General features: G+C 36.8%; 1 pseudogene; it reads left to right on the forward strand.

The window, feature by feature from the left end:
* The first annotated feature begins 6,117 nt into the window (after positions 1–6,117).
* LOC100300749 (solute carrier family 25 member 36-like) lies at positions 6,118–7,889 on the forward strand (annotated as a pseudogene).
* The last annotated feature ends 3,671 nt before the right edge of the window (positions 7,890–11,560 follow it).

Below are 11,560 nucleotides of genomic sequence, written 5' to 3' on the forward strand. Positions count from 1 at the left end.
CAACTTCCAAGTTTGCCTAAATGTTATATTATAATCAGATGAACCCATAAACAAATGCTTTCCCAAGTGATTCTCTGGATTGTTACTCAACTTCTGTGTCCTGTCTCTCATTTGGGGATTCATCATATGACATAGACCTTTAGCTCACACTGATATTAGATTTATCATATCTGACTGAAGCACACTTTGTATGTAATGAATTCACAAAAAGAGATTGCATAATGATGAGTCTGTCTACTTGTAAATAAACATTTGAAATAAATTCTAGCTATTTTATTTATCTTGTCTTGGCAACAAGATTTTTGGTAACAGGCTCATAGACGTCTACTATCTTTAGTTATTGGCCATATTTCAGTTTCGTTCAGTTCAGTCGCTCAGCTGGGACTCAGTCGACTCAGTTCAGTCGACTCTTTGGAACTTCATGGACTGCAACACATTAAGCTTACCTGTCCATCACCAACTCCCAGAGTTTGCTCAAACTCACTTCCATCTAGTTGGTGATGTCATACAACCATCTCATCCTCTGTTGTCCCCTTCTCCTCCTGCCTTCAATCTTTCCCAAAATCAGGGTCTTTCCAGTGAGTCAGTTCTTCGTATCAGGTGACCAAAGTACTGGAGCTTCAGCTTCAGCATCAGTCCTTTCAATGAATATTCAGGACTGATTTCCTTTAGGATGGACTGATTTGATCTCCTTGCAGTCCACAGGACTCTCAAGAGTTTTGGAGCCCATCTCATCCTCTGTCATCCCCTTCTCCTCCTGCCCCCAATCCCTCCCAGCATCAGAGTCTTTTCCAATGAGTCAACTCTTTGCATGAGGTGGCCAAAGTACTGGAGTTTCAGCTTTAGCATCATTCCTTCCAAAGAAATCCCAGGGCTGATCTCCTTCAGAATGGACTGGTTGGATCCCCTTGCAGTCCAAGGGACTCTCAAGAGTTTTCTCCAACACCACAGTTCAAAAACATCAATTCTTTGGTGCTCAGCTTTCTTCACAGTCCAACTCTCACATCCATACATGACCACAGGAAAAACTATAGCCTTGACTAGATGGACCTTTGTTGGCAAAATAATATCTCCACTTTTCAATATGCTTTCTAGGTTGGTCATAACTTTTCTTCCAAGGAGTAAGCATCTTTTAATTTCATGGCTGCAGTCACCATAGTTACTTTAAATATAAATGATCTAAACACACTAGTTAGAAGATAGAGAAATTTAGGCTGGATTTAAAAAGTAAAAGTAATACTGAAAGATCTACAAGAAACTCACTGTGAATATTGACTCAGATAACTTAAAAGTAAAGTAGATGGAGAAACATACGCAATTACCAACCAAATGAAATTTGGTATAACTATATTAATGTCAGACAAAGCTAGTTTTGTAATAAAGAAAATTACATGTGATGGAGGAATATCACATAATGATAAGTGTTCAATTTTGCAAGAAGATATAATTATCAAATCACACAGTTATATAAAGCCAATACTTGGGAGAAAATCATCATTTTTATGATATCCATAAAATTTTCCTATGAAATAATTGTTGATTGATTAATTTACTTAGTATTTGTTTCAAGCATTTATGCACTTGGTAATATCACTAAACTTTGGGGAAAAGTGAAGTAAAGGAGAAAAAATAGGTAGAAAACAATATGTAACTTAGTTGGCATAATCAAAACATGTTAACTTCCTTTAGCAGTGTTTTGATTGTGTTGTATTACTATTACTTTCTCCAAGAGGTGTCATATCTGTTCTATTTGATAGTTTCCATGAAATTAAAAGATGCTTGCTCCTTAGAAGGAAAGCATATTAAAAAGCAGAGACATCACCCTGCTGACAAATGTCCATCGAGTCAAAGCTATGTTTTTTTTTCCAGTAGTCATGTACAGATGTGAGAGTTGGATCATAAAGAAGGCTGAGTGCTAAAAAAAAATTGATGCTTTTGAATTCTGGTTCTGGAGAAGATTCTTGAGAGTCCCTTGGACAGCAAGGAGATCAAATCAGTCCATCTTAAAGGAAATCAACACTGAATATTCATTGTAAGGACTGATACTGAAGCTGAAGCTCCAATATTTTGGCCATCTGATGCAGAGAGCCAGTTCATTGGAAAAGACCCTGATACTGGTGAAAATTAAAGGCAAAAAGGAGAAAAGGGTGGGAGAGGGTAAGATGGTTAGTTATAAAGCATGATTGACTCAATGTACATGAGTTTAAGTAAACTCCAGGAGATAGTGAAGTACAGAGAAGGCTGACATGCTGCAGTCCATGGCATCCCAGAGTTGGATATGACTTAGTGACTGAATAACAATGGTAATTTAGGCATGAGTTAAGAAATTTTATAACTTCCAATTATTGAACCATGTGATACTATCCAGTTTCATCTTATTATATTTGAATTATCCTTAATCAAATTCAATTCAGTTACATTTTACTTTAATAATTTTAGATTTCAAACTAAATGCTACAGTTTAGAGATATCTTGTATATAATACAAGCATGTTTCCCATTTTCCCAGATGTCATTGACAGCCTCTAATGTGGTCGTCACTCATGTCCCTACCTGGTATTGATGACTTTGTACAATTCTCTCTAATTCAATATGGCCTGAATATCAGTTCAGTTCAGTTTAGTCACTCAGTCATGTCCGACTCTTTGCAACCCCATGGACTGAAGCATGCCAGGTCTCCCTATCCATCACCAACTCCCGGAGTTTACTCAAACTCATGTCCGTAGAGTCAGCGATGCCACCCAACCATCTCATTCTCTGTCATCCCCTTCTCCCCCCACCCTTCAATCTTTCCCAGCATCAGGACTTTTTCCAATTAGTCAGTTCTTCACATCAGGTGGCCAAACTATTGGCATTTCAGCTTCAGCATCAGTCCTTCCAATGAATATTCAGGACTGATTTCCTTTAGGATGGACTGGTTGGGTCTCCTTGCTGTCCAAGGGACTCTCAAGAGTTTTCTCCAACACCACAGTTCAAAAGCATCAATTCTTTAGCGCTCAGCTTCTGGAGAAGGGAATGACAAACCACTTTAGTATTCTTGCCTTGAGAACCCCATGAACAGTATGAAAAGGCCTGAATATAGTGACTCCTAAAAGAAGAAGATGCATGAAAGTGATGGATTGTCACTTACGATAGAGATGAAGTTACAAAACTAATGTAGCATTTATCCTGGGTGCACTTTCTTACCCTCTTACTGGCTCACTCTGAAAGAAGCCAGCTAGCATGTTGGGAAAACATCCTCTCTACCAATTCACTCTTCAGATGAGACTAAAATCCTGGCTGAAAGTTTGAATCCAACATGATGAAAAATCTTTAAATAGAGGTTTAAACTAAGTCCTACACCACAGAAACTGTGAGATAATGAATGTTTGTTTTAAGTGGTCATATCTTATGTTATTTTGTTTTGCAGCAGCAGATAATTCATATAATAAAATTTAGAATCCACAAGAGCAATGAAAGGTTAAGCATTATTGCTACAAAGTTAATAATTTTACTTACCCTACCCAGCTGTAGAAAGGCTCTGTAAAAATGACCTTTAGCTTGGATTTTGTAGAAAGAGTAAAACTCTGGGTCTGAGAATAAGAAATTTGATTTGGTAATATGTGCAACTAATAATTAACATAATGGGAAAAAGTATATATAATAGTTCTTTTTATTATTTGAAGTTCATGGAGCACAAATGACTAGTGTATAGTAAAAAGTAAAAATTGAAATCCTCAGCAATGAATATAACTTGAAAATCCTCTCTGCAAGTAAAATTCAGTTTGGTCTCAGGTGGCTGAAAACCAGATATTAACTGGAATCTATCTTCCCATTTAAATACTATTGAAAGCATCTTGTAGAACTTCAAAGTCATCTGTGTGCAAAGAGTTCATGCATGCTAAGTCATTTTAGTCGTGTCTGACTCTTCATGAGACCCTACATAGCCTGCCAGGCTACTCTGTCCATGGTGTTCTTCAGGAAAAAATATTAGAGTGGCTTGTCATGCTCTCCTCTAGAGGATCTTCTGACCCAGGGATCAAATCTGTGTCTTTTATGTCTCCTGCTTTGGCAGACTATATATATATATATATAGTCTATATAGTCTGGCAGATATATATATATATATATATATAATATATATATGTATAGTCTCTCTATATATAAAAAACTTATAATACAGATGATACACATATACTTCTAATACCTCTGACTTATAGAATCATTCATGGTTCCCATACATGATGCTATGGTAAATAGATAGTAATGTTCTCTTTTCTTCACCAACAGCAGCAAAACAAATTTACTTGGATTTAGTACCAAAAAGGAAAGTTGCACAGGTAAATTTCCACTGATTATTGCTTTCTTCTTGAATTCCAAATATTTATTTCACCTTCTTGCACCATATGACTATTTACTACTTATATAGAAAAAAAAGGCAAATTTTTGTTTTCCTAAAAGAACAGAATGAAGGAAATAAAAGAGGCAAGAATGCATCATCAGATATTTATAGACACACCACTGTCGAGAATGAATACCAGTGAGAGATAATGGAATCTCTATTAAGTATCTATCTACAGAATCTTTACCTATTACCCAGAACTGAGATGAAATCTTTGAAAAATGTTTTACTTTTGTTTTAAATTCAAGGATAAATGAAACACACAGTGGTTAAAAAAAAAAAAAAAAAGAAGAATGATTCTCTCTTGATATATCTAAAAAGCAGTGCAAAATTAGAACAAAGCCAAGTCCTAATGTGTGATTTCTCAAAAGACAACTCAGTTGTGAATAGAAAATCAGAGATGGACTGATTGGTAGCTAGAATTTGGGTCACAAATCTGTCTTGTATTTTTTCCAGTCTCCATAGTCCTGAGACAGAGGAATGTTGGAAAAATAAAAGTACTCTGGGTGGAGATGGGCTCTGAAAGTAAAAACAATGTGATTCAGTAAAATTGTTAATGATAAATTACTATAATAATGAACACTTTATTGACAAAAATACTTGCATTTGTCAGCATGCTGTGGTGGTCAGAAGTGGCCACAGGACTAGAAAAGATCAATTTTAATTCCAAAAAAGGGCAGTGCCAAAAAATGTTCAAACTACCCTACAATCATATTCATTTCCCATGCTAGTAAGGTTATGATCAAAATCATTCAAGCTAGGCTTTAGCAATATGTGACATGAGAATTTCTAAATGCACAAGCTGGATTTAGAAAAGGCAGAGGAACCAGAGATCAAATTGTCAACCTTCATTGGATCATAAAAAAGCAAGGGAATCCCAGAAAAAAAAAATCTGCATCTGCTTCATTTACAGCATTAAAGCCTTTGACTGTGTGGATCACAACAATAAGATGTGGGAATATGATACAACCTTTTCTGTCTCTTGAGAAACTTCTATGTAATTCAAGAAGCAATGGTAAGAACTTTACATGGAACAAATGACTCGTTCAAAATTGGTAGAGTATGGCAAGGCTATATATTGTCACCCTGTTTATTTAACTTCTATGCAGAGTACCTCACATAAAATGCCAGGCTGGGTGACTCACAAGGTGGAATCACGTTTGCCAGGAGAAATAACAACAACCTCACATATTCAGAAGGCACCACTCTAATGTCAGAAAGTGAAGAGGAACTAAAGAGCCTCTTGATGAGGGTGAAAGAGGAGAGCAAAAAAGCTGACTTAAAGTTCACCATTTAAAAACTAAGATCACTGCATCTGATCCCATCATTTCATGGCAAATAGGGAAAAAATGGAAACAGTTACACATTTTCTTTTCTTTTCTTTTACCTTCTAATTTTCTTTATTTATTTATTTTAATTTTTTAACTTTACAATATTGTATTGGTTTTGCCATATATCAAAATGAATCCACCACAGGTATACACATGTTCCCCATCCTGAACCCTCCTCCCTCCTCCCTCCCTATACCATCCCTCTGGGTCGTCCCAGTGCACTAGCCCCAAGCATCCAGTATCCTGCATCGAACCTGGACTGGCAACTCGTTTCATACATGATATTATACATGTTTCAACTTTTTAAGTAAAGAACTTTTCCAGGTGTCTTTTACAGTCTTCCAGGGAATTTAAATGTTTTCCATCAAGAGGATTTTGTAAATACTAAAATAAACAGCCTTCTAGCATGGGTGCTGAGTGCGGGGCCAGAGCGGGAGACGGCGGCCGCAGCGTTGCGGGCAGGCGGCAGCCGAGTCTCCATCCGCGCCCCTCACCGTCTCTGGGGCGCCCGATGCTCCAGTCCGAGCGGAAGTTGCGGCATACGCCGGTGGCCAGATCCGCGTCCGCCTCAGCGTCCGGAGGACACGCTGGAGAGAGGAGGAGACAGAAGCACAGGCTGGTGCACCTGTTGGCCGGAGGATGTGGTGGTGCAGTGGGAGCCATTCTGACATGTCCGCTGGAAGTTGTGAAAACGGCCGCAGTCATCTTCTGTGACACCTTGTATCTCTGCAGTTCAGCTGAGCACCACGACCGGAGCCAGGGTCAATGAAGTAGTGTCTCTTGGACCTCTCCATTGTCTAAAGGTGATGTTAGAAAAAGAAGGGCCTCGGTTCCCTGTTTAGAAGATTAGGGCTCAATTTGGTGGCGGTGGCCCCTTCCAGAGCAATATAATTTGCTGCTTATTCAAACCGCAAGGAAGAGTTGAATTGTTTATTTGATCCTGATTCTTCCCAGGTACACATGATTTCAGCTGTAATGGCAGGCATTTACTGTACATTTCTCTCCAAGAAAAGAGTGAGATCATGTCATCTCATACTCCCCATCCGCAGGTCACTTCCTGGATGGACTAACTTAAACCTCGTCTTACCGCAATCACAGTGACCAACACCATTTGGCTTATAAAAACTCAATTACAGCTTGATGCAAGGAACCGTGGGGAAAAGCGAATGGGTGTTTTCCAGTGTGTCCCTGAAGTGTATCAGACAGATGGACTTAGAGGATTTTATAGGAGAATGTCTGCTTCATATGCTGGTATATCAGAGACTGTTATCCATTTCGCCATTTATGAAAATATTAAGCAAAGCTACTGGAATATAAGATTGCTTCTACAATGGAAAATGAAGAAGAGCCTATAAAGAAGTATCAGATTTTCTGGGAATGATGCTAGCTCAAAAACGTGTGCCACAAGTATAGCATATCCACATGAAGTTGTGAGAACAAGACTGTGTGAAGAAGGAACAAAATATAGATACTTTTTTCAGACATTGTCTTTGCTTATTCAAGAAGAAGGCTCTGGGTCTCTTTACTGTGGTCTGAAAACTCATCTGATGAGACAGATTCCAAACACAGCCATTATGATGGCCACCTATGAGTTGGTGGTCTACCTGCTCAATGGACAGCACCACCAAACTGCTGTGCTATAAAGAGGGAAGACCAAAAGAGAAACTGTACCATGAAGTACCAAAGCCAGCATGGTGGACAGAAGGAAAATAGTGTGGGAACATGGAACTAAGCCTAAGTGGAAGTTTAGTCGTAGGAATTCAAGTAATCCTAACCACAATACTTAGTCTTTTTAGTAATGTGAAAAAACAAACAAACAAACATGGCTGCCTCCAAGAAAAAGCCTTTAGAAGCACTCTTTCCTCAAAATTGCCATTTTCTCTATCATGTCCACAGGATACTATTGGCATTTTGTTGATTTACAGCAACCAGAGTACAGTGTTTATTCCATGAGCACTTTTCCAGTCTTCTGGACAAAGCCATCTGTAACTATATACTATACTAGAACTATCCAAAGAAAGTATTAACAGTCGTAAATTTCTAACTTCTGGCTTCTGTATAGTTCCCATAAAATTGGAAACTAACAATACTAGTATTTACATTTCCTTGAGAGGATCTGGCACTGTATTTTAAAGTTAATTGTTTGGTATTAGTAGCCACTGTTTTTGACAGATAAAGTAGTGTCCAAATATTGTGCTACTTTTAGCTTTAAAATGTTTCCGTTTCTACTGCTCACGGGTACTTTATGTTTGGCCCAATGTGAACACTAAAATTGTTTAATGTATCAATTCAAATGGTGATAGTTTGGGACCGAATAAGCCTGTAAAATGTTGATTCTTGACCATTTCAATAACTTGAGCATATCCTCTTATCTTTTCTAACCTAATGATATGTGAATGAATGCAATGTCTTTCAGTGACTTACTAATGAACATCATACCTAGGTATCATTTTCTTAAAGTGGAAAAAAAAATGTTCTGCTTCTGAATCTTTCTCTGATATCTACCATTTTAAGAATTTGAACCTTTGGATTATTTCTGGAAGATCTGCAAACATTGCATTTATTTAGTAGAGAAAATGGTAATTTTCGGCTTTGCCCTTAAAAGCAGCTTTTCTTTTTAAGGCAACATTTTAAGTATCCGGGGCAGCATAAACATTCATAGAAGAAGGGCCTCTGTTACCTGATTGAGTGGGTAGGGATCCTAATTGACTTATAGTTTTATAAGTGAACAAACTACTTTGGATAAGGAATTTATTCCATCCTAATTTCTTGAATGGTAAATCATAAAAAAAAGATGCAAGTTAATTCAGATTAAGTGTGTTAACAGGAGATAGCTTTTACATTTTGCTGTTGAGTTCAACTGCACCTTTTAATACTGTAAGTGTATTATATGTATGACCCTTATAAAGGTATTTGCTGTAAGTCTACAATATTAAAGACCTTTGCTTATGGATCTTGCTATACATGTATATGAAGCTTATGCCATTAAACTCCAGTATGGTACTCATTTCAGTATACAGGAACTATACATTGTGTGCAATGGCTTTATCTTAAGAACTCCTTATGAATGCGCTTTGTGGCCTTTTAGGGGCTTGGGGGGCTGTGACTAGGAGAGAATTCCCATGTTAGATTATTTTTTTAAAACACTGGTTAATGTAATAGGCAGAAACAGTATTCATAACATTCTTTTCTGGGATTTAGCTGTATTGTTTGGGGGATCTTTAATACAAATATTTCAAGTATTCTTATGTGTACTGTAGTGCCCCAACATAAAATTCATAGCATGTCATTGCAAGCTTGCTCTGCTGTCACCACTGAAACACAGTGCCCTGTTGAATTCCTCCACCTTCTTAACTTCTTTGTAATCAACAGTAACTGGATGTTTTTGAGGTGCTTGGAATTACTATTCCAATCTATTTGGTGACCAAAGGCAAATTCAGTTTCATTACTTTTGGCATTATTCATATCTTTTATGGTGAATTTCAGCTTTGACATTTATTGTGAGAAACATGCCAAAAAGAAAACAGTAGTGGAGTTTATAACTTAAATCTGTAGGGAAAGTGTCAACCTATAGTGTTTTGATTTTCAGGTGCCACTTATACTGCCTAATACAGTGCCACTTGCCTTGTGAAGATCTGTAAACATTAGTTGTTTTGAATGTGCAAGAGACTCTAACTTTAGTGATCTGAATACCCCACAAATGGCTAAGAATGATATGAAAACCAGCAACTAAGGAACATCTTTGTAGCAAATTCACAACAAGTGTCCTTCAAGGATGAACTCATATTCTGTTCCTGTTTGTATTTGTATTGACCTTTTAGTGCATTATATTCAGCTTTTAAAAGTGAGTATATTTCTGTGCTGGAAGAAAAAGGATCTTAGTCTCAGACTTTGTTTCTTTGTGCGACAACTGGAAAGGAGGGATGATGTTTAATTGTTTTGTCCCCCCCAAAAGTACAGTCTGTTGCAGTTTACTTTATGTATGACAGAGATAATTTAAAAAAAATACTATAAAAAATAAAATGAACAGACATCTGAAGAGGTGAATATAGGGAATGAATGAGAACTTTCAAACCAAAGTGTAATAGTTTTTGCTGGATTATCAAAGAGACATGTGGTCTTATGATATCCTGATGGAAGATTATGCATAAAGTTGACTAACTCCAGATGCTTTTTGTTGAGTGCTGCTTTCAGTTGGTCTAACTGGGAGTAGTACTTGGAATTAATTGTTTGGTTCTCCAGAAGGAGTTCATAGAGGATTCCCTTCCAATCCCACTGTATACACAATATCACCTTTGGATGAAGACCAGCCTTTGGTGAGGCTGGTGGTGGTTCATTTCCCTTTCTCCATGATCTCTTCCATTCCACATAATTGTACAGTATCCACCTTTTATTGCCTGCTATTTGTTTTTAAAAATGGAACATTTTGGTTACATTTAAGTAGAGAATTGCATGCAGAAATATGGTCAAAAAGATTTTTTTGTTTGTTTTTGTTTAACTTATGTGGAACCCAAACATCAAAGCAATTAGCATAGCTAAGCTGGTGCAAATTATTTTCAGCACTTGATTTGGATAATTTTAGTATGTCTGCTATCTACTCCATGGTGTAACACTGGATTATTTACAAATAATGTCTCAGTTGAATCACTATCAAATTCAACTGGTGTACCCAACTGTGGGGCATCTTCCTCTGAAAAATCTGTGGCGTGAAACTTCCCAAACCACTTTTAACATGTTCAATCAGTCACAGCACCTTCCTCATACATGCACAAATCTTTCTTGCATCTCATTTGAGTTTTTACCCTTAAATAATAAAGATAATATGCTTGAAATTTTGCTGTTTTTCTTCCATCTTCAATATTAAAATAGCTACACAAAAATTCACCAACTTTGATAATTTTTTCAATGCATGCTGATATGATTGCTGTCATAATACAATATAATAAAAGTGTTTGGAATTATTTTCAGGAAAACTAAGCACTATTAGAGCCATCTTACAGAAAAACTTAAATGAACCTTTTGGCTGACCCAATAATATATTCAATATTTCCTCCTCATGGATGATTTCTTTGTGATTGCAGGTAGGATGATCATTTCTGAATATATATCAAGACTTAAATTCAAGAGGACTAGTTTGGCATGTGTGTGTCACCATTCTTAGTACCCTGGTGAGCTGATAGCTGCCACATCAGAATGAGGAGTCAGTCCCTTGGAAATGAAGTCTATCTGAATCATTCAAACGGCTATTGTTGATGTGACTCAGTCTACTAAATGGAATTTGTGTTTGCTTATTTCTCTGGAAATGGGAAAGTGGGAGGTTGAATGGACACTATTACCCATACTTAACTTGTGTTTGACCTAAAATTACATTTCCAAGGAAATTAGATCTTGGGTCTAAAACCATAAAAAATCAGCAGTGTAAAGCATAAACTATGCCTAATTTTAATCTGTAAATTACTCTGCTAGACCAGATGTATATATGCCATGAACAGCCATATAATTTTTCAGAAAGGTACTCTTTGAATAAATTCTTACAGTCAAAATTTAATGAATGACATTTCAACACACTTTGCAAGTCTTTCACCTATATCAAGTGAAAAAGATAGTATTAAATCCTGATTTGCATGGTACTAGATCCCAAAGTAAACATGATCACGGTAAAAATTGAAATTGTAAACATAAAAAAGTTTACCTTTGACAATGCTATTCCTAGCTATTGTTGAAACATGAGAGTTATCTTTATCATTATCAATCTATCATCCTTCATTCCTAGTGAACACTAATCAGTAGATTTTTTACTCATAGTTTTAGCACTGTTGCTAATCTTCTGTGAATTAATAATAAAACCT

Source organism: Bos taurus, chromosome 9 (genome assembly GCF_002263795.3).
Source record: "Bos taurus isolate L1 Dominette 01449 registration number 42190680 breed Hereford chromosome 9, ARS-UCD2.0, whole genome shotgun sequence".
NCBI lineage: Eukaryota > Metazoa > Chordata > Mammalia > Artiodactyla > Bovidae > Bos > Bos taurus.